This window comes from Lissotriton helveticus, chromosome 8, assembly GCF_964261635.1.
Source record: "Lissotriton helveticus chromosome 8, aLisHel1.1, whole genome shotgun sequence".
Lineage (NCBI taxonomy): Eukaryota > Metazoa > Chordata > Amphibia > Caudata > Salamandridae > Lissotriton > Lissotriton helveticus.
Window position 1 is genome coordinate 1115015979 of NC_136069.1, and position 24646 is coordinate 1115040624.

The following is a 24646-nucleotide window of genomic DNA, read 5'->3' on the forward strand; positions in this document are numbered from 1 at the left end:
CTCACAAAACAGGGACCTCTTCCTTTCACTCCGAAGGGTCTCTTCCATTCTTGCAAACTCGACGAGAGTGGCCCCTGTAGGGCCTCAAAATGGTGTCTGGATCCGCTGGAAGGCGGGCCCCGGCCACTAGAGTAACTTTGGCCAGCCGTATAACTCGAACATTTGTCCCATGGAGCACGAGCCCCCATCTCCGACAGCATCTCCGCAGCCTTGAAGATCATACAAAGGTCCCCGGCGGAGCCTTCGGCCTTTGCAGGTTTCCGGTAAGGGACGGCTGCTTCGATCGCCAACGAAACAAACATGACATTGCCACACCTTCTGTTAGCGTGAATTCTAGAACTGCCGAAAAGGACTCTGGTCCAAACTGCCAGTAATGGAAACATTTCCCCCTGATGCTGCTTCCGGACTGTGCCGGCCCCGCCCAAAATGGCGCTGGTATCAATCGGAACTTACGAACACCTCGTGGTGTTCCTTCGCACTAATATAAACTTGATGTTCTGAGATTTTTGTGATCCTTTGTACACTTGGCTAGAAAAGACAAGGAGAGCTCACTCGACGAACAGTATGAAAAGATCCCCGTCACAAATGTTGATTACGAATATACAATGTATTATATTTTTATAGCTGATGTAAACCTCATTTACGATGCATACGTACGGTATGCATATAGGAAATCTGATTACAACTGTTATGATTATGTTTCTAAATTATGAAAATATATGCCCCCGAATCCCCAGCCAATTAATAGACGTTTTAGTCTCTTACAAATGAATGAGTAAAACTTTCCGATGTTTTTACTGTTGCAAACGACACCCCCCCACTGTACGCACTTTAGCCATTGCCACGACCGACCAAATACGACCACACCCTCCTAATCCATATGCTGAAATGAATTTGCAAAATAAAGTCTTTGAAACTATGGACGGGTATTGCATGCTTTATTTTAAAACAATATGGGATGGGTAGGAAAGTTCTTTTTCTGTGCACCCTACTCTGCTCTCTCTTTAAGGTTAAAGGAAGATGGTTGCCCAGCCCTGGAGGACGGATCGGATCGACAACACGACACTCCGTCTTAAAAGTACGCGACTGACTCATGAACTCTCGCGTAGAGGAAGACCGTGACTTCCAAGGATGGGTAAAACGAATGGTGTAAATGAGGGAATGTAAAAGGAGGGTGAAATGAAATAATGTAAATATTGTAAAGTACAACGTTCCAAAGTAGCAGGGACCCAAGAACCGAAGAACTTTAGAACGCCACGGCGTCGAAAGAGGTTTAAGGATCCCGATAGTGAGATATATCCTTTGACCAGATACCTCGCACTAGGCCCCTCTGGTTTCCTTTTTATGTTTCCCCGCACACGCCCTACATGAACACACTACCCCCCCGACTCCGAAAACCATATCCCCGGGGACCCTGCCCCAAGGAGGAAAGACGAGTAAAAGGTAAGTAAAAGACTTATGAATCCATGTATTTGAATGCGCGCGAATGCTGTCTCCCCCACCCCCCCCCCCTTTTTTCCTCCCTCTGCAGGTTACACCAGAGATTACAGCCAAGGTGTGGCGAAGATCTGAGACCTTGCCATGTCTAAATACACGAAACGGACTAGCGCCGCAGGGTGGTGTCTAAGCACGCCTGCAAACTACTCACGTATCGAACAAACCCGAAAAATTAGCACAACCTGATAAAAAGTGATCACCCTTAAACCAGACCGGACGAATGAACCCACGTTACGTATGATGCGAAACTGTGAGGGAATGTGTGTGTGTGTGTGACTGAGGCGTTGACCCAACTGGTCAAAGGACCGAGAATGCGAGAAAGTGCGACAAAATGGTACCTCCTTTTTCTTCTTTCCTTTTCTCAAAACACGTCCCCTCTACCCTGTCTAATGCTCAAACTGCATGATTACAAGATTCTAACGTGGACTCGTGAATACCCTTTACTGTGTAATGCACTAAATAGCCTTTCTTGAATGCACTGCCGCCCTCTCCGTTGCACGTGTACTATTTAGCCTGCCGTTGCACTCTCTCTCTCTCTCTCTCTCTCTCTCTCTCTCCCTCTCTCTCTCTCTCTCCCTCTCTCCCTCTCTCTCTCTCTCTCTCCCTCTCTCTCTCTCTCTCTCTCTCTCTCTCTCTCTCACTCTCTCTCTCTATTTTTTGCACTACCACTCTTCCGAGTGGTTAGCCCCGAAATTGGCAGATTGCCACCCCTAGCACACCACCTAATTGGCTTCAAATACCGTCAGTATTTGCACAAACATTTATCTTTAATACAATCACCCTGAGGCCGCGTCATTACCTCTCCTTTTCCGCTAGAAGTCAATGAACCCAGGTTGGGCCGTAAGGGAAAGGACAGATAAGACGACAGAGGTTCCCTAATCTGGCCCGAAATAAGGGAACTACATGTCAACGGTTCCTATAGTATAAAACAAGGACCTCAGAATACGCGACCCTCCCCTCCCCGAATCGTCGCAATACCCAAACCAGAAAAACGATCACCCCCGTTACCTCCCCTGTCTATGTCCCTGGTTGTTTCCCATAAAACCCCTGTCCTTCCTAGTTAAGTAACCGGGCTGTAAAAGGTTACGTAGGACCCAGAATGATGTTTTACAAGGTTAACAGACTAGACCAAGGTAAAGAAATCGTCAAAATGAACCCCGCAGTAGTTGAAAAACAGGATGCACCGATAGAAAGGAAATGTTTAGCCATGTTCGTCTCTCAGCAAAATACCTGTGTAGTACCATGTTGACGACTCACTGTACCCTTTTGTAAATGTGAAACTCTAGAGAACGGCATATCTTTGCCAGATTTGTCTCCCGAAGGTGGGTTACCATCAGATGAACTGTCATGCCTGTAATAAATGATTATGAAGGGAAGTCATAGTAAATCCAACAGGTCCGCCACCGGTCATTCATATGCCAATTGTGAACGTTAAAAATAACGGACATTTTCATTCTTTGCCTGGAGCTGGGAGAGAAATAGACTTTTTTGATTATCTTCATCCGCAAATTTTCTAAAAGACTGTCTTTTCAAACTTGTTTAAGGGTACTGCCGTTGGAGGAGAGAAGGACCGGATGTGGGAGCACGAGGCCTGACTGCAGACTAAGGGACACCTGCGACATTAGCCAAGGCGAGACCACGACTGAAAAGAGCTGCAGGACGAGGCACTGTTTTCGACAGCATGAAAAGAAAGGGTCGACCTGATGCCCCTGCTCGACGTCCAGTGCCTGTCGACAAGTCCCCGCTCTCTGAATTCCGTCACACACCCGCCTATTTGAAGTCTCTCGTTCCCCTAGTTTGTTCCTAATTTGGCCTTGCTCCATCCCCCTTTTTTTTTCCTCTGACCTACCCTATGGACTGTTTTGAACGCTCTTCTTCCATCGGAACTTTCTGACAATCACCTCAAAGGACACAGGGCGAAAAGGACCTTTCCGACCAGAAACGCGAGGAAAGGGTCGTGCCCTGCAACGCAGAACTTAGAACAGAGCCGGACTTGTAGCTCCACCGCCGGTGCTCAACAGCGCCAACGAAAGACCACAAAGAACAATGAGAACTCGTAAACTTCGAACATTTGACATCCTCAATCACCGTTTTTTTTGCCTCATTTCTCTCCCAGCCGCCATTGTATTGATCCTGCTCCAAACCGAATCTGAAATATGTATTAACCTGCCAGTTCACGTTATGATATGTACTTGCTGCTCGCCGTTTTTTGTATTTCATTCCTATGACTTTCCTGCTGAACAAATTTATCAAAGTTTATCAAATAGGTGCACCTCCTAAAAACTAGAAACCTCAAAATGTATTGTTTACAACTCTTTTTCTAGGGTTCCTACCGGTTTCTTTCTCATGCCCACCACAATAGACCCGAGTAGAAAATGAACCAGCAAGATGTCTTGAATATGTTAAAGGGAGGACTGTGGAAAATTAGTACGTTTTGGTGAACATTATCTGCGCCATCTTGCCTCTTCCCCTGATGCCACACTTTTGTCGTGCGCGCCCGCCATTTTAAGATGTCCCGATCAGAACAAACCCTTTTGCATGCCGCTGGCCCCTGACATAGCTCTTTGCCTTCACTAAGCCTGCACGCTGACCACCCCCTGCTTGCACCTGCCTTGAGTCATAAACCCCTCTTCGGCGCTGCTCTGCCCCCGGCCCTCATCCTGTTCCCAGCGCGACACCTCCCTGCTTTCCTTTCATGATCTCCGGCCCTTAGATGCAAACCCCCTTTTTCCCCGTGTGCCCGTTTTGTCCTCCCCGTTCCCAAGCCGACACCCAGCTCTGCCGATACCACCCTTGCCCCTCCCCGTACAATAGAAAGCTTCCCCCATCAAAGAAATCCCCGGGTTGATCAAAGCCCCCACCCCATGAGATCCAATCAAACTCCCCACATTCCGTGAATCGGCGGATTATCCAGCTGCGCGATGCTCATCACCTGTTGTGATTAGGGTGGGGACTTCAACTGTAAATGTGTGTGGGAACGGGCCCCAAAGGGGGATTCCGGGTATGTCTTTCCGTATATCAAAGCTTTGTCACATGTATGTAAACTGTAATAAAAACCATAAACACTGTATATAAGGGGCCAGGCCTCAAACGTAAGTTAGAGCACCTCAGAACGATACCTTCTGTCCGTTTCGTTGTGTTCTCCTCCGGAGAGAATAAAAAACCTTGTTTCCTGCTTTCCAGTCTCCAGCGCCTGCCTCTTCATTGATTTAAATAACTAGAGGGTCACAGAGGCAATACCGCCGGGCAAATATCGATTGTCCCCGACCCGATTGAAACTGTTTTTACATCTGAGTAGGCCACCTGAACGTGAAAATATAAAGTGTATACAGTTTTTATGCATGCAAAGGGGTTTTCCTACCAGATTCGAGCTTCTGTTCCATCTCAGAAGTGCTTCTGTCTTCATCTCAGTTACTGTTTTGGATGCAGTTTCGGTTGCTAAACTTTTTATTTGCGCAATGGCCTTCCCAGAATTCTGGTACACAACGATTTGTTTGAGGTGAATTCCTAAATGTTAACTGAAGATAAGTGATCGGATGTAATCCTTGTTTACCCTCAAAGTCCACAATTTTACAAAAATGCTTGTAGCAAAATATTGGCCCGTAGGCTTGTCTCGTGCTCTGTCCCATAAGGACGGATATGTCATTCCAAAAACTGGTGGCGAGCCTTCAACCTCCACCTGCCAGCTGCACATCCTCATGATCAATATACAAAGAAACCAGCTTTTGTCCTATAATCCATTTAATCCATCTGTAATCCATGATTAATTCCAAAATTCTTCAATATTTTCTCCATTCACATCAAAGACAACGCGATTCCACCTGTTTTCAAATGCTAAAGAAATGCCCATCCAGACCTTATTCTATGGCACATAGGAATTCACAGTTCATCCTGGACAGCCTCATACATATTCACCCAAAGCATTTAGGGCTGAACAGCCCTTCATCAGGGGTAGCTGAAATGTTAAAGTGAACATTAACTTTACACGGTTTGCATGAAACTCAAAACTAATTGGAATCACATCCCCTTGATAACGTATAGTATCAAAAAAACAATCAAGAATTAATTTTCACCCATTTCATGCAACAGAGACTCAATCGCTAAAACTGTGTTCAATGTGCCCCTCCTCGCACTATAAAAATAATCACAAGCAATACCTCTAATAGAGTGCTCCCCGTGCATACCTAAATTTGGACCCACTGTGTACAACCAAAAAAACAAACATGCAGCCTAAATCTAAAAAAACTAAAAAAAGGACTACTCCATAAATGCATGATCTTAATGCTGTGACCGGCAACATAATAGCCTCATCCAATTTTCATGAAAATCACCCAAAAGTGCACACCGAGAAACTTAAATGCCGCAAATATTCAAACCCATGCTGATTTGACCAATAAACATCAAAGAACTCCGTGACCTTGCCCTCAAAGTTACCGTGGATTTTTTCACAAAAGCAAAGACCATAACATTTTATAATAATATGTGTAATCAAAGTTATTTGCATATATATGTGTTTAAAATTGTATGTTATTTATGAAATGGATAATCTTAGGATGTTAATTATACTTTGGATTTGTGTTTATGCAGTAGCGGACAAAGCACAATAACTTAGAGGCGCAGAACAGGAAGAAACACCAGGAGTGGTGCAGGTACACCAGCAATGTGTTGGATGCTCCCCAGAAAGCTGTTCTGTGGATAAACTTCATTCTGCCTCTGCATTGCCCAGTAGGCCATGCAGTGATCCACAGAAGATTCAAGATGGGTGATGGAAAGCACCTCATCAACTGCCAGAAGGCCAAGAGGCAGTCATTCAAAGAGCAAGTAAGGTTGTATCCTTTCAGTGAAGATCAAAAAGACTACACAGTGTTTAATTCACAGAAAAGGAGACAGAAACATGTCAGTGGTTATCAGTGGGGGGGTACCAATTTTAAAAGGCTGGGAACTACACATTTAAAAAGCTGCTCACAAGAAAAAGAGAAAGCAGAAATCACCTTAAAACACCCATGCACAAAGTAGAACACTAATTCCTTCATTCACCAAGGTGGAGAAGTGTGGCTCAATGGTTAGAGCGGCAGACCCTGATGCAGAGGTCTGACCAGGGTTCAATTCCCCGCCTCGGCAGGTCTTGGGCTCAAAAATTCCACGGACCTGATAATTCTCGCCTCGATACCTATTCCAATCAGGGAGTCCAACTCTGGGCAATAGCTTGCTTAGGGCCAGATGTAGGTAAATTTTATTTTACCACCTCTTAAATACCGCATCATACCGACTCGGTATTTAAGAAGTGGTAAAATAAAAGTACCGAGATGTAGGTAAATACAGATGTGCATTTACCGATTCGGAAACAATCGGTATTTACCGATGCGGTAAATACCGACCGGTAAATGCCCATGCATTCCTATGGGCTTTGAAGCCCATAGGAATGATTGGGCATTTACCGGTCGGTATTTACCGCATCGGTAAATACCGATTGACACAAGGGTGCAGGGGGTGTCACTTTGACACCCTCTGGCACCCCCAAAAGAGGCTCGGGTGCCATGTGGCAGGCATACCTGCCCTAAGGGCAGGTCTGCCTGTCATATGGCATAGGTGTGCATGCACACATGTGCAAGCACACCAGAATCGGTATTTTACCATCAAATAGTATTTGATGGTAAAATACCGATTTTTTAATGCTTGTGGGACTCAGAAGAGTCCCACCTACATATCAATATTCCGTAAAAATACCGACTCGGTATTTTACATAATCGGTAAATTTACCTATTGGTAAATTTACCGAGTCTGTAAAATACAGGGCCCTACATCTCAAATTGCATTTACCGGTCGGTAACGGCCGAATTCGGCCGTTACCGACCGGTAAATGCCTACCTACATCTGGCCCTTAATCTCCACAACGGCCCCCACAATGCTAAGGATGCCTGGCCTCCACCTTGGGGGTGCCCAGGAGTGGACACCTCACAGGGAAAGCCAGGATGGGTTCCACAGCGGTATTCGTACAAGCGCCTTGAGACCCTTGCGGGTGAGTAGTGTGCTATACAAGTATCAATTTACATAAGGTGAAAAGAAAGGTCATTAGCAATTTGTCACACTCAATACCCAAATCAAACAGTTTCAACAAGGCCTGAAGGAAGCTAAGAAAGCACCATATCAAGCGACTGTAATGCTCACTACAATGCTGCGGCATTCTTAAAACCACCCCACCATTTAACAGGTCCAAGTAGAAGAATCTGAACACCAACTGGGCAGAATAGATAGAAAAATGTGATAACTTCATTGAACCACTTGATGAAACAGAAGACAAGACAATAAAATGCCTCAAGAACTTTATGGGTGAAGGGGTGATAGAAGCAACAAAAACGCTCCCAAAAGACGTTGTGGCCACATAACAACAAGCAAAAGACATTCTACCAAAGATGTTTGACATAACCACACATGTTGATTATGAAAGATATATGTTTAGCTACCAGGTAAACCTTGGACACATTTGCAGAATAGTAGGTGAAGTTACTCAAGCTTTGCAGATTGGGCGAATTTAATGATCCCATGTGACGGTTAATCACAGATGGTTGCCAATCAGCCAGAATCATTCAGAAGACAAAATACTAAAGAAAACACAGATCATGCCAATTAATAGCAGCCTCTAGAGCAGAGAAAGGAGATGAGAAACAAGCAACTGTGATAGAATCCAGCAGACACTAATCAGAAAACCTCATAGCCATACACAAATCTAAGAACCATGAGGAAAGAGAAAATAGACCTGCCGTCAGGGCACGAGAAAGAGCTAATGCAGAAACATGATATCACTGTGGCCTATCACACTTGCATGAAGGAAAATGCCAGTCTATGGGGTGAAAATGTTGGGGAAATAAAAACAAACCAAAACAGTTTGCCAATCCATGGTAGACACTGGGATGACATCGTATAACACTGGAAAATCGAGAGAAAGATAAAAAGATGCAAGACATCAAGTACGCTCTATACACCCCACTATAATATTCAATGGCTCCACCCACCAAATCATTGTCTCATGTCTCCCACAAAGCAGGTGAGGAGGATTATATATATTAATGCTATCTGGCAAAGCCGCCCTAAAACAAACTACATCACCCAGTTTATGTGCAAGACATTAGCAAAAGAAGTTAGTCCTGGAAAGTGGAGCATTGGTGAATGCCAAGGGCAGGACTGAATTCACTCATATGAAGAGCAGACCAACACTAGAAGCCTCAGGAGAGCAAATATACACTTGAATGGTCACATAAAACACTGGCCTGCAGGGACAAGATCACAATTTGTCTATGTATCAAGGGCAGCAAGAGGTCATTGAAATGCATGTGATAGAAGGTGAATTACCCGCTGTTTCCTATGCTTCAGAACGGCCACTGCTTTCTGACTGATGACTGTAAGTTACCACAATGAAGGACATATCACATTTATAATCCTACTAAAAGGAAGACGTGCATCACTATTTGTTTGATCTTTGAAAGTGGGCCGCCATTAAACATGATGAGCATCAAAGAATTCCAAAAAAGGGATCCAGTGCCATATCAGATGTTCTTAGCAACACCTAGGGGGCAATGAGCCCTCTCCAATGCCTGGGATTGTTCAAAATAAACCTAAAATACAAGTCATTCTCAATGCAGACAGAAATTCATGTACTGAAGGGAAAAATACCTTCAGCCTGCCTCCTAAAGTTACCCACCATGAAAAGTTGGATCTAATATCTATCAACTTACGCCTAATAGACAAGTCATTGACTCTGCTGCAATTCCCGAAACTGGTCAGTTAACTAGGCAGGATGGAGGGTATACAAGTGCATTTACACATTGATGAGAAAATTCAGCTGACAGCCCAAGGCCATCAGAAAGTGACATATCACTTCAGAAACTTCAGACTTGGCATCACTGAATCAGCTATAGGTCTCCCAAATAGCTGTAGTCCACAAGAAAGGCAGTTCAAACAAAGTTTAAATATGTTGACATGCATCAACCAAAGAAGGCGATAGAGTGGAACGATACCCTGGGTACACCTGTTAGACATGATTACAAAGCTGGTTGACTTGATTTCGATAAGGACTATCATGAGTTGAAACTGTAAGAGAACTGACACTACATCACAACTTTTGCCACACATCGAAGACTCTTTGGTTATAAATCAATCCGTTTTGGAATGTCATCAGCTACTGAAATCTTTACAAAACAATTCGACCAGTTCTGGACACTTTCAGCTACAGCAATGGCATTCTGGATTCTCACAACAAGAACATGATGCTGTGCATTGCTAACTATGTCATATACTACTAAATGTAGACTGCACAGTGAGCACAGAAAAATGTAAGTTCTAAAAATGTCAACTCAAATTATTTTTACACATGTTCTTGTAGAAAATAATCACATCTTTCTCCTAAAAGGTTAAGGCTCTTCTTAACAAACCTCCACTAATGCACATAAGCGGCCTCTGACCTTTCCTGGTAGCAGTTGGCTACTGTGCAGTGTTTATCAAAAGTTATGCCACAGAGTGTATCACTCAGAGAACTGTTGAAACAAACTAAAGAGTTCAAATGGTCCACAGAATGTGAGATCGGTTTTCAGACCATCACAGAAGCAGTGGAGGCTGCAAAATTCATGGCATACTTGAAGCCCAACCTGCACACAGAGATGACTGTAGATGCAAGCCGTGTGGGGATAGGAGCCTTAGTAGCAAACATTGAGGAAGACAGAGATTCACTATAGGACATAGTGGCCTACTTACATCCTCGGAAGGAAAGTCTATCAAGTTTATGGGCATGTGAACATTTCTGCAATTTCATGTATGGCAAAAGATTCGTCATCACCATGGATAACCATGCATTGCTGATGGTTTTGGAAACCTCAAATCCTAGATTCCTCTGAGGATCAAAAGATGGGGTTTATGGTTGCAAAAATATGACTACAACATCATTCAAAACTAGGAAAAGGTCATCTCAATGGAGTACATCATAGCAGCAAAGATGCTACCATATCACAAGTCTAGCTACCAAGGCTTACAGGAAATTGGGGCTCAGAAAAGAACAAAGGAAGAAGGGCAATGGCATGGACGCAGAAAAATGGTGGCATGCATATATGAGAAACTATAAGTAACACCAGAAGGAGTGATCCTCCATGGGTCCTGAATTGTACTTTCTAAAAGACTAAGAAAGAAAACAATTAAAATAGCCCATGAAGTTGTTTTTTATATTCTGCACATTGTTGTAATTCTTTTGTCCTAATAAACTTCTTCTGAACTGAAAAATAGCCCATGAAGGACATCAAGAAAAAGTAGCACCAAAAAGAGCAAAGAGAGAATAAGTGCAGTTTGCAAATTCCTCCCCCATTTCCAAAATGCAGGGATGTGGCGTATTTACAACAATATGGTGTACCCCTCTGTTTTCGCTGGTGCTGGCGCTAAAAGTAGCTGCTGAGCGCTAACACATGCGACCCGTGAGGCACAGCGCGGGTCACGTGGGTGCGGAGCACTGGACTGCGACACCACACTGTGGCACAATCCTCTTGTAGACATGCCCCAGAGTGACTAACCACAGTAATGTCAAAACTGACCCTTGACACCACAAATCATCAGAGAAACATGCGAGCGGTTCCAAAGTTTAAAAGTGATTCAGAACAAATAAGCTTGGAAAAAATAATGTGGTCAAAACACACGTGTTTTGGAAATGGCAACAGCATTGACCACTTAATAAGCAAACAAGCCACACACTTAAATAGATCCGGCTGCTCATGAAAAAGTACAGGAAAATGGCGCGCGATGAAAGAGCTGTTCACAAAGAAGAACGATACAGGAATTATGTCTCATGATGACTCATGTCAGCAGAAAAGGCGCTGAAGTGGGGAGAGCACCAGCCGAGCCTGATTCCAATCAGTGCCACCGCAAAACCTGGCCGAAAGGCAGCCAGAAAGGTGGCAACATGAGCATTTCACTGACAGCGAGCTATTTTTCCCTCCCATTGTTCTTAAATCATCTTCTGGTTGGAAATTGTGCGACACTGAAAAACCTTGCTGAGAAACGACACCATCCTGCCTCATGCTGTCAGTCGAATTCTGTTTCAGCTGCGGTTTGACTAACAATTTCTAAACGCCTTACAATCACAGACATACACAAACACATGAATAATTAAAAAACGGAACGCAGAGCTTTTTGGCAGCTTTTCGACACGCACGATGCTTTGACTGAAGATAAAGAGGGCTAAAGGAGAACTGAACAATAACAAAAGTCTTCTGTCTATCTCGGCATTCACCAAAATGCATTAAATATTAATTTCCCTTCACACACATCACCTGAAACTGACAGCACTGCCGAACTAATGAGACTGGACAGCATGAACAATAACACGTGCATTTTCTGACAGAAGTTATTTACTATGTACGTACTCGAGAAGGATAAGCTATAGAATGAGTTCCCTAAAGGTAGATCAGTTTCAGTGCGAAACTAATAGTCAATTTTTGGATAACTTGTAGGAATTGTAGAATCAGAATGCCAAATTCCACAAAATACTTTTGAGTGACAAAATGTAAAGAAGTACAGAGCTTAAATTGTTTTTTTCTTTTCACAAACATCCTGAGGTTCTATATAACTTCACACATTTCGTAATGTTGGAAAGCTCTTGGCTTTCCCATATTTTCGAGAAAATCGTGACTTTGAGGCCAAATCATGACTGATAATGTTAGCTTGCAGGGAAAAAACCTGCATGCCTTTGCCATTGTCTATACAAAAGTCCTGCACAATGTAAACTCGCTAAAAAAATCCGAATGAATTTTCCATCTAAGCTGGGACTTCTTAGATCAAAAATGATATTACAAGAAATGAAAATTTACTCAGGTGAATTTATCGAAGACATATTGCAGACTTCTTGAATCGTAAACGTTAGAATCCTCCCTGGCATAAAAAAACTAATTGCAAACCTTTCTTGAAATAACTTATTTGCTATCGACAGCTGTCCATTGGGCAAATGTATTAGGAAGTGAAGGTCACAGAAGTAGTAAAGGGAACTACACCTCTAAAGAAATCTCACCTCTAGTCCCATCAGCATTGATGCCAGGGCTATTATGTTATATTATATTATCAATTGTTTAATATCAATGTTGAGAAAAGCCCAGCTCAACTCCTACCCCAGGTGGCATCTTTGCTTAGTTACATATCTAGCAAATGGGAAAGCATGTTTCCTTCACTGTCTGGTGTAATGTTTCCTTAATAATAGCCAGACACTTACAAAATATGACAATTTCTTAATAAAAATTGCATTATAAAGGCGTTTCTTGAGTGTGGTCTTTCAGAGGATTTGTACATTGGGCTTTAGGCTTGAAACAACCTGACACAGAGACAATGTGTAATTTTGCTTCCTATTATTTCGTCCTGAACAGCCTTGGATGTTGTCCGGCGCAGAAGACCTCTGTCATGGCTGCCTGGTGTGCTATCTGCATGATTATATGTATTGCTCACTAATGGACCACTAAACTGTGTTGGGTGAGAGAGGTATACCCAAAAATGTACTGCCTTCTTAATGGGTCACTGCTGTTCCAGTAGCAAGCAATCACATGATTTACAGTTAATGGCAAATGATTGATCGTTATGGGCTACATACATGTTACCATTCACAAGTGGGGAGACTGCCTACTGGTTGTCTATGAGTAAATCCATGTCATGACTGGATCCTCGTTGCCACTGGTTGAACATGGAATATGTGAGTCCTGCTTAGATATATGGGAGATGGGGTACATATAGTAGGGGGTCCCCCTTATTTGAACAAACCCTAATTTTGAAGGGTTCCCCATATGGTGTATTGCAATTTAGAGCTGTTATCTCCAAAATAGACACTTAAACATAGAGATGGGCTACTTACCTATTCCATGCACCCTGTCATTTAAACTTCTTGAGAGTCAAGAGCACAGTTCAGTGGATTCACAGTAATGTCTGGTTTCTCTGGTTCAAGCAACAGTAGCAAATTATTTTCAGAAAGATTGCCCTTGAATTACACAGGTCTGAGAGAGATGGTCTGACACAGTTCTTTGCATGAATGTTGATGTGCTAGCATAAATGCACACTGGATTTATTTGTGATTTCTGAGAACACTATATGGAAATTCCGCTCCTCATGGGCATTCAAATTTGGCTACAACATCGGCACCATTTCCACTTGGCTCTGCATCCTCTGAAGATAACAATGAGTCTGAAAGTTGTTGATGGTCTGAAGCAACCCTCCTAGTATTTCTGAGACTTGAGATTTGCTTAGTTGATCTAGTTGAAAAGAAGGTGATTTGGCATGGCTCTGCGCATGCATTGTGAAATGATTCACTGGCAAGAATTTAATGTTGTGGGGTACATTTTTCCAAGCATTTCTCTGAAATGCAAACAATGGAAATAGCATGAAATGCAGGGGTATATCCATAAGAATGTGTGATAACTACCGCAAGAATAGCTTAACACAACTTTCAACATCACAGCCTATCGCTGGAAAATAATCCCATGGCAACGTGAAATTCACAACGTGGCGGTAGCATGCATTAGTCTGCCAAAACCGCGGACAATCTCCGCGATACAACCACCTTGATGGAGTCCAAAACACAAACCACAGCACCAAAAAACCTGTGATGGGCCAAAGCGTGATGAGGAAATCAGCGATAAACAGCGGTATGCCTGCAACAAACACCTGGCAGGCAGGAAAAATCACTATAAAAGTAGAAAAAACACACAAAAACAAATTGATCAACACACAAGCACCATGGAGGCAGCTGGAGCAGGATCAGAGGACGAGCGCAACCTCACAAGCATCCCGGACGACCAGCCTGGGACCTCGGGGACAGTGAAGGGCAAGGACAAGAAGAAGAGGAAGACGGAGTTCAATCCGCAGGCGAACAGGATCAGAGTCCCAGAGGTGATGGACCACCATCAACAACAGTTCGTCACATCCACCGTGTCATTGGGCACCAAAAATGGAATCTGGTGGGACATCATGGACAAGGTGAATGCCATTGGGGAGCACAAGAGGACAATGGATAAGGTCAAGAGGCGATGGAATGACACCAAGAAGAGGACCAAGGAGAAACTCTCCGCCAACCAGAAGGCAGCAATGCAGACTGGAGGTGGGGGCCCTGTGCCACAGTTCATGCTGGATGACATGGAGGAGCTGGTGACGACAGTCATCAGTGTGGAGACTCTGGCCAGAGTCGGGGGAACGGACACTGCTCGACAGGACACAACACAACCGCAACAAAGAGAGTGACCACCAGGTATGGGGGAGATGGGTGGAGATGGGCACAATGGCACACATGCACAATCAAGCAGAGCACAGTGCACACCCACAATGACTCTGGGTTCTTGCCCAGACCTACACACTGTCACAATGTACAATGCAATGCTGTCTGATTGTCAACATGTACCATGCGGCCACATACATGTGGACACATTGTAATACACCATCTCCCCTTCACATCGCAGGGGCACCGTCAACACCTCCTGCAGAGCAGTCCCAGTCACTCTTCACTGATGACGAGGAGGACAACACCAGAATCAACACCTAAACCATCCAAGGCATCATTGACCTCATCTGCCACTCACCAGGCCAGCTACAGCATGGAGACCCCACCTACTACCCAAAGCACCCAGCAGGAGGCACCCACAGCATTGGCACTCTCCAAAGACCCCCAGGAACAACACATGGCTTCCCAACACCATGTGCTGGACTGCCAGAGGGAGACCGCAAGGCAGGTTCGGTTGGGCTTCAGCACCATGGCAACTAAACTTTTAAATTTTTTAATTTTTTTTTATTGAGAGTTCATAAAAAATACGTAAACATTACATGTCAATTTTCACATCGGAATTAAAAAAGTCCAAAATACATTATCCAAAAAAAAAAAAGAAAGACAGGCTGACAGTTTACCATAAAAATACCAATACAAATTCGAATTCTAGGAGAAGATATTCTTTTAAAATGCAATGTGCATAGAGCAATATATTGATAGTAAAAACGATTAACAATACGATCCCCCAAAAATATATATACATAAAAAAGAGGAAGAAGTTAACAATCAATAACTAGCATTCCAACACACTCCAGTATTTATCGTATTTTCTAAGGGCCCCTGATCTTAATACGTATTTTTTTCCCTTCCCTAAATCTTCAATATTTTTGCCTTCTATAAATTAAGAGTTGGTACTTTATCCGTTTTCCACAGTTGCAGAATAAGTGATTTTGCTACCAGTGATGATATAAATAAGGACTCATCATGCAGAGTGGAGCTAGGGGAACAGCCAAAGACTGCAATTAATTCATTAAATGTAATTGTAACATTGAATATATTACTGAGATATTTTCCTATGTCTTTCCAATAGTCCTGTATTTTGGTACATTCCCAAATTATATGTTTCCAGGTACCCTTTTCTTCGCAGCGAAAACACTTATCCTCCACTTGAGGATATATATTGTGGAGAAACGAGGGTGTTCTATAAATTAACCATTTGCTGAAAAATTGCATTCGCTTAAAATTAGCACCTCGGAAAATTGACTTATTAAATTTGTTAACTTTATCCCATGTTAGTTTGTTACTCTCAATGTTTTCTCTTTTTCTACACCTGTCTGTAGCCTTATTATATAATACGGCTGAGTTATCTTCATTAAGGTTTTTTATCCAAGTGCTAATCTTCCTCTGCGTCGCACTATTTAGCGATTCAGTTATATGTAATTTATCAAATAAATTACCTATATCTAGTTCTCTTAGTTCAGCGTGTAGGCTAATAAAGGACCATTTCAGGATTGTATTCGAGTGCTGAATCTCCCTTTCCATTTCCTCCCAAGATTTCCATCTACTCCCTATTAAAAAATCCTCATTTTTTTCAAAGCCATTATCCTTCCTGAGTCTCAGAATGTTTTTATCCAGGGTACCCATCTCTCCTATGATTAAATTCATTAAACTAGTTGAGCTATTTATTCTAAAAATGTCGTAATATTTCAGGAGCTGGGTTTTTTGCTTAAATAGCCACTGTATAGACTTGTAGCGTACCTTCTTCGGGTCTTTCGTGATACTCACTGGGTCATTGATTTTGAGTTCAATCAACATCTTCCTCATAAAAAAATTATCCGCTTCATGATTTTCTGTGTAAGAAAACCTAAAACTATGATGTGCAAAAGTAGCATGATAATAATCTCTAATATTTGGAAGAGACAACCCTCCCTGTGCGGTCGGGAAGTTCAAAGTGCTTAGTGCTAATCTCGAATTCTTATTTGCCCATAGAAAGGAAGAAAACATAGCATCCACTTTCTTAAAAAATTAAACCTGAATTGCACAAGGAGCTGCACTAAAAAGGAAATTAAAGAGTGGTAGAATAGACATGCGAATTAAGGCGGCACGACCCATTATTGATAAAGGCAATTGGTTCCATCGACCTAATTGTGAGCCAACCCTTTTCAGTAGAGGTGTATAATTTAGCGGGTAAAGATCCTCCGGGTTTTCTGAAATATAAATTCCCAAATATCTTTTAGGAAGAGTATTATATAGCTGACTAAATTGCGTTAATAAAGTGTCTACCGTGCAATTGCATAAAATGATATCCGTTTTATCTTTATTTATCTTATAGCCTCCCAGTTTTGGGAAATCCGAGAAGATTTTTGAAATTTCCACTTGACTGGTAGGCTTTGGATTTAAAAAAAAGGACAATGTCATCGGCATAAAGTTTTATATTCGTCATTCCGGCCACTGGTACTGTGCTGGCCATTTTCCCCCTAATCGCAATCGCCAAGGGCTCAATAAATAAGGCGAATAAAATTGGAGATAGAGGGCAGCCTTGGCACATGCCTCTGTTAATATGACATGTCCCAACATTTATATTATTAATAATAATCTGTGCCCTAGAATTCTCATATAGTTGTTTCAAGAGAGAGATAAAATCAATCAGGAAATCAAAGCTGTGCAAAATCACAAAAAGACAGTCCCATGACACGAAGTCGAAAGCCTTCTCGGCATCTAAAAGCCAAATCTGTGCTTCCACTTTATTAACGTTAAAAAAAATACAGTGCTACTAATAAAAATGTTGTATTAGTGTGAAGGTGTCTCCCTGCTATAAAACCGCACTGGTCTGGTCCGACAAGTACTCCTACTATTTTATTAAGTCGGTTCGCCAGGAGTTTCGTAAAAATTGTGTAGTCTGTATTTAAAAGACTTATTGGTCTATAGGAGTTCATATTTTCCTTATCTTTTCCTTTTTTCAGAATACTGACTACAACTGCAGTGCGGAAGGATTCCGGCGGCGGACCTCCTTGTAATAAATAATTAGCTAATGACAGGAACTCTTTATGAAGGGTAGCATCGAATTTTTAAAAACATTCAGCAGAAACACCATCCTCACCAGTGGCTTTGCCGCTAGGAAGGGAGCTGATTACCAGATCTAATTCTGCCTTTATGAACTCCTCCAATAAACATTTTGTATACTCGTTTCCTAATTTGGGAATTTGAAGTGCACCTAAAAACTCAAAAATGGTTTCATTCGCAGCCCCTTCACTAGTCTGATAGACTCCCTCATAGTGCTTTAAGAACATCTCTCCTATAGATGTAGTAGTCTTTGCATGCACTTTGGTGACAGGGTCAAAAAGGCGATCTATCCTATTGCGGACTTGGTTTTCTTTAGCTTGCCACGCCAGGAGTCTACCTGTGTATTCACTCTCTTCATAGAGCTTCTGTGCGTAAAGACTACTAGCTGTATCGCCTAAATCATAGTAAAATTCCCTCATTTTTTTTTTGCCTCTGCTACCTTCTGCCCAGTAAATAAAGATCTGACTCCATAATGTTCTTGGTTTGCACGCACAAGATTTGTCTGTAAATTGATTTTCTCCTCCCTTTTTTCCCTCTGTTTAGGTATTTCTTTGCAGATAATTATTCCCCTCAATGTAGCCTTGAACGCGTCCCAAATCACATTGATTGTGGCAGACCCTCTATTCAGATTGAAAAATTCCTCTATCTCCTCCTTAATTTCTGTACACCATATTGGTTCTGCGAGGTTCATTTTATTAAAATACCATCTTCTAGGTCCCTCTTTTTCCTGGTTTCCTATAGTTATTTCCATTTTAAGTAGTGCATGGTCTAAAAATGCGTTAGGTAGATGTTCAACCAAACTTGACGCCATTCGTGGGTGTGTAGGCCCGTTCAATGGTCTCCAATGAGCCCTGACTGACATCGCTGGAGTCATGACATGAAGAGAAGAATAAGTGTCCACTCAGAGTGGCTCCAGCGATACCAGCCGTGAGCTAGCACACATGCGGAATCTCATGGAGGACATGGTGTGGATGAGGCGGAAAGGATGGCAGCCACCTCTGCACATCAGCGGAATGTAGTTGGGATTTACCATGCCCTGCAGATCCTCATCATGGCATTGCTGCCACAAGGTGTGGCGGTGTTGAATGCTGCTGCCCCCACACCATCCACATCTCCGCCCTTTCGTGTGTCTATGCCTCCCTGTGAGGCAGGCCTAACCACTCCGGCACCTGATGTCACAGTGCCACACAATGCGGCCGACAATCCACCTCCGGCACCTGAGGTGTCATTGGCTCACAATGCGGCCGATAATCCGCCTCTGGGACCTGAGGTGTCATTAGTACACAATGCGGCCGACAATCCGCCTTCGCCCCTGAGGTGTCATTGGCACACAGTGCTTGAGCCGGTACAGCAACACCCACAGGTGGGGCAGGGCACACATCCGGGGAAAAGGAAGTGGATGGGATTGTGATCAGAAGGGCTCATTAGCATTCATTTCCGCCACCTGGCCTGTTCCTGGTTGGTCCCGCATATGGCCCCACGACCTTCCACTGACCCCCGATTCACTCAGATGCACTCACCTTGGACAGCGACATGGACCACCACATCTTGTTTGATAACCAATGACACAGCGACCAAACTGTTGACTGCACCCCTCCTCTTCCGCAGTACTTGTCTTCCACAGATGGACTCTGGCTGCTCAACCATGAGCCTATTGATGTGGTGTATTCGGAAGTGCCCTGTACCACTCCAGCTGCGGAACTGCACTGGATATGCAGTATACATCCAGTGAGGCACTGCTGTGTCATGTCTTTCATCATTCATGTATTTATGTGTGGATGAATGTAGGGACAGTGATTTCCCTTGCGTCAATGATGCCCATCCTGTGGGATGCCAGTCTGAGGGTCCTACATTGTTATATGTGCATGGGTCCCATGGACACCACAACAGGGACACACGCACCAGCCACTTTCTAGTCCGGACATGGACTGAACCACACCCAGTGCCCACGAGTCATTTTTGCAAGCCCTGCGCTGTTCCGGCATACGGCAGGCCAGACCACTACGCTCCCGCTCCGGGGGGGGGCCTCATTGTTACCCGTCGCAGACATACTCGCTGGAAGTGTGCAGGTCACTGCTACTCCCTGAGGGCAGGTTTGCATGCACACCACACCCATCCAGCACTGGCGTCACAGGCCATGAGACCCCGCAAATATAATGGGCGGACAACATCACATACCCCTCTGCCGGTGGTCACTGGATGAAAGACTCTAGGCCTTGAGGCCTGCATGGGCCTGCCACCACGTGGCGCTGACTAGGGTTGAACAGCTGCATAGCGGCTGGCACAGGCACCCCGCCACAGGACGGTGACTTTGGGTGCACTGAGTCATTGGCCCCTTCAGCTGCTGAGCGGGTGTGCAGCCTGCGGATATGCCCATCCCGGCGGTCCGTACGGCTCAGGATATTTGTGACTTGCTGGACTGCAGTGAAGGCCAAGCCAGTGGGCTGCACGGGCCTACCGCCACGTGGCTTCGCTTCCGGGTTCACAGAGTTAGTGGCACCCATTGGGCTGCACAGCTGTGCAGGCTGTGATGTTACCCAGTGCCCTGGTATGTCCCATCCTATGGTGAACTCATGTCCAAGACAAACGTGAGACCTGGTGGCCTGCGCAGCGTGGATGCATGGCATGGAGGGTGCCAAGTCCGTGGGACCTGGGCTTGTGGCTTGCAGGGGCGCGTGGTGGGACCTTCAGTCTACACACCGGTGGTGGAGGGTGAGCAGTGAGGCCCGTATGTGCATGGGCAGGCATGCTCCGATGGGCGGCGGGAGGGACTGGGGTGCCTCTGCCTGGGTGTGCATGGGCGGGTGATGTTATCTTGTGCAGTTGTGTGTACTGTGCCAGTCATGTCTCTGGACTCTATTTCAGATGACGCCTCTGTCTCAGATGTGTGAGCTGGTGTACTGTCATACGTACCGGCATGTGGTTTGAGACACACCGGTGGCAGCAGGTGAGCATTGTGGCCTGGGTGTGTAGGGTCGGCTCACCCTCTTCTCTCTCTCTCTCTCTGCCTCTCTCTCTCTCTCTCTCTCTCTCGCACTCCTCTTCTCTTTCTCTCTCTCTCCCCCTCTCCTCTTCTCCCTCTCTCTCTGCCTCTCCTCTTCTCTCTCTCTCTCCCCTCTCTTCTTCTCTCTCTCTCCTTCACTCTCTCTCTGTCCTTTGATGTGCGAAGGACACATCTTCTCATCATGTTTTTTGTCTTGCAGGCTGTGACCTACGGATTTTGTCGATGGGAGCCGCCATGTGTCTTCATCTGATTTCTGTGTTAATTTCAATAAAGTTTAATTGTTTGCTTCGAAAAGTGAATGTGTCATTTCTGTGATGACATATGCATGTCACCATTTGTGATTGTGCAACATCAGGCTGATTATTTCGTATATGTTTGGGTGTAGCTGATATGGCATGTCTTTGGTTGAGGGGAGTGCCAGGGAGGGGTGGTCCTGGGTGTGGTGTTGGTGGGTGTTGTGGCCCGCTTGTGTGTCCGTGGTACATGTTCAGTTGCTCTATGTCATATGTTTGTCTTCAGGTGTGGATGTGGGCTGTGATCCCTTTTGTGGTGCAGGCTGTGGTCCTACTTTACACCAGGTCAGGGCAGGTGTAAATTTCCTGCTGCTAACACGCCTTATTGCGTGTTCTGTGTTCTTATTGCCGATCTGGCTGGTCGTTGTGAATGTTGAGGTGTGGTGTTGTCGCAGGTTTTGTCACAGGAAGGCCTACTCTGCATCTCATTAGCGATATTTGCGGGGGTCGTCTGTGGCGATGTTTTTTACGGTTGCTATCGCGGGAAAACTGGTGCTGTGGGCCGTTAGCGCCAGCTTGTGAATGGTGGGGTAAATTTATCACGACTTTGGCTGCAATAAAGTGCTGTTAATTTGGCGATAGCTACTTGCGAATATGCCCCTCAGTGTGTTATAATATGAGACATGGATACTTTCTAAAAATAATTCATATTTTGTTTGTTATTTCCCTTCATGTATTCATTTAAGAGTTGTCTATGTCTTGTGTAGTCTTATTTCTTACATTGCATTTGATTTCAGTGTGTGCCACATTAGTTTTTACTCTGCAAGGGCTTATTGTTTTTGAGTAAATGCATCCTAAGGAACCATGTAGACCCTCAAGCACACTCACCACACCCCTCAGACTGGAGACCTTGTTGTTCCACTAAACACTTACATGTCATACTAAATATGTTAATGCTTTCAATATCTTCATGAACATGGATATCATTTAGGGGTCACATCTCCGAACCTCGTTTGCTTCTTGTGCCAGGAATGGAAGGTGAAAAGTGCAGAGGTGTGCACATTTAACTTTATGCATTTCTAGCTGTGACCTGAGACATTCACTCTTAGCTCTCTAAATAAACAGCCCATGCAATGCATTATCTTCAGAATAACACAAAAAAGAGTACAATAGTACACTTTAGTAAGTGCGATGTTGCAGGTTTTCGTTAATGTCAACACATGGAAAATAATGTGTTTGGCACTTTTGTGTTTTGAATGAGTGAGAATGATTTACAAGTGATGCAAATCAAAATGTATTACGAATGCTAAATAATAATTTATGTCAATGACATAGTTCACATTCAATACATGATCTACGTGAAGAAATATAGATGGACAAAACCACTATTGTTTTTTAAATATTTTTCTTTGCCTTTCTATAGTTTACTAATTCATTTAATCTAGGTGTATATACTCTGGAAAATCCATTAAATCATGACAGTTTGAGGTACAAAAAATGTGACTTCCCAATGTTGTTTTGTGGCACTATATTCTTCTCTTTCAACAAACACACATTTTCTCATGCAATAAAAACCAGAAATGTGTCATCACCCTATTTAAAATGAGATATATGTTATTATATCACTTCCCGTGAGTATTCAGTGTCAACGATCACATGATGTCACTGGGACAAAAAGTAATGATATAGTATCACTTCTGCTACCGCTAGCATTTTGGTGAATTGACGCCCATGTTTATGAGTTCTCAAAATCATTATTTCTTAGATTTCTGTGCACTTAATAAATCGAAATGAGTAAGTTAGAGCAACTATTCACTTGGATCTAACACACTTTAAAAAGTGACACATATTAACAGATAAGTCAACAGCAATTACAAATGGCTTTGATCGGCATGAGGCAGCACCAGAAAGTTGACTTATTCTACAAGTCACTTTAGTATGGTCAGTATTACTCTGAATCAAGATATCATCCAAATATTCTTTCATTTTAGGAGGATCTCCATTAAACTTGCGATTTCCAGAAACAGTACATGTGGATCCAAAGGCAGGTGAGTGGATCAGTCTGTGACATTATTCTCATCCAGACAGTAAGCATAAGAGAGGTTATCCAAGCTGGAGGAGGGCCCAGAAAGGTTTAATTGTCGCAATCTGTTAAAGAACACATTTAATTGACGATTTGTCACTTATTTCCGAAAGTTTCAGAAGTAAACGTGGCTCCTTTTAAAGCAACACTGTCTGTCCAAGAAGCAACGATTGCAGAAAGATTCCTTCTGAAAGTGAGTAGTAAAAGCGCCAAAGGGAACGGTCCAAAGGAGTAAAAAAAATGCTGTATGGTGATGTCAAGACTCATATGTCTTATAAGCTCTTTAAGGATTGGCGCTCGCAAACTAGAGTTTCCGAAATAGAGTTTACATGCCGTCCAGTGTGACACAATCATTACACACAAAAATCAATATCCAGTTATAGCCATGTGTTGTAAAAAATACAATAGTTATTTTCTGGCTTAGGAAAGTGAATGTAGTCATAATAAGGCATTAAAAAGAGCAGAAACAGCCCCGAGCAACTCAAGATAGGGAATGTGGTCCCCAATGATAATATTGTGCTATCAACTTTTCACTCACTACAGTCATGTGAGCACCTCATGTGAAATTTCTTCACCGCCATATGAATGACATCCTGGTGGTCAACGACAATTAAGCAATATTTTCCATTAAGCAATTAATACCAAAACGAATACAACTTTAATAATACTCTAAAATAATTTGCCATCCATCCCCCTCAAACAATAATGGACGAGGTGTGAACGTTTCCCTCTGAAATTTAACAGCTCAGAAAATCTACAATTGACTGTTTTTGCCTTCCTGAAAACTGTAGGATATCACACAGTTCATGAAACAGTATCTACTGTGACATGCACCATGCATTACAAAGTAATGATCTCCCAAAATAGAACATGTTTATCTTTTTTCTAAACCCATAGTCGCCCTGTTATTGAGCTTCATCTACAAGAAAATTGTTTTTAAGACCAAAAAGAGAGTCATTTTACAGTATTGAATAATTGGTGTAAACCTAAAATAAAAATGCATAGGTATAATGCCCATCGGCTCAGTACAGCTCAAGTCAATCCGTCCTATCACACAAAAATATTTATTCATGTAATGAGATGAAGGCATAACATTTCATCATTCAGTTAAAATTAATTTATTTTGATTCTTTAGGGCATAAAACACTTAACTATGTGTTATCCCCAAATACCACACATGCAGAACAAGTTGCAAACATTCTGTATCCATGGTACATCATTGAACCAAGATTGTGTGTGGTGCTCAGGTGCAAAGCTATTAATTCTACAGCAGGTACAGTAGCACCAAGTCCCATGGGTTTGAGGAGCCCATTGTGCTACAATTATGACCGTTTTTTTCTCTCAGAGTAGCGAAACAGGGCAGTTCTTGTTTTGCTCAGGGAGATGCTAAGCAAGAAGTACCACTCACTACATTAACATCCAATCAGAGATTTGTCTTTAAAACGAAAAGGCGCATTAATATGTGCAAAATGAAAGGCTATGCATTAAATCACAATTAT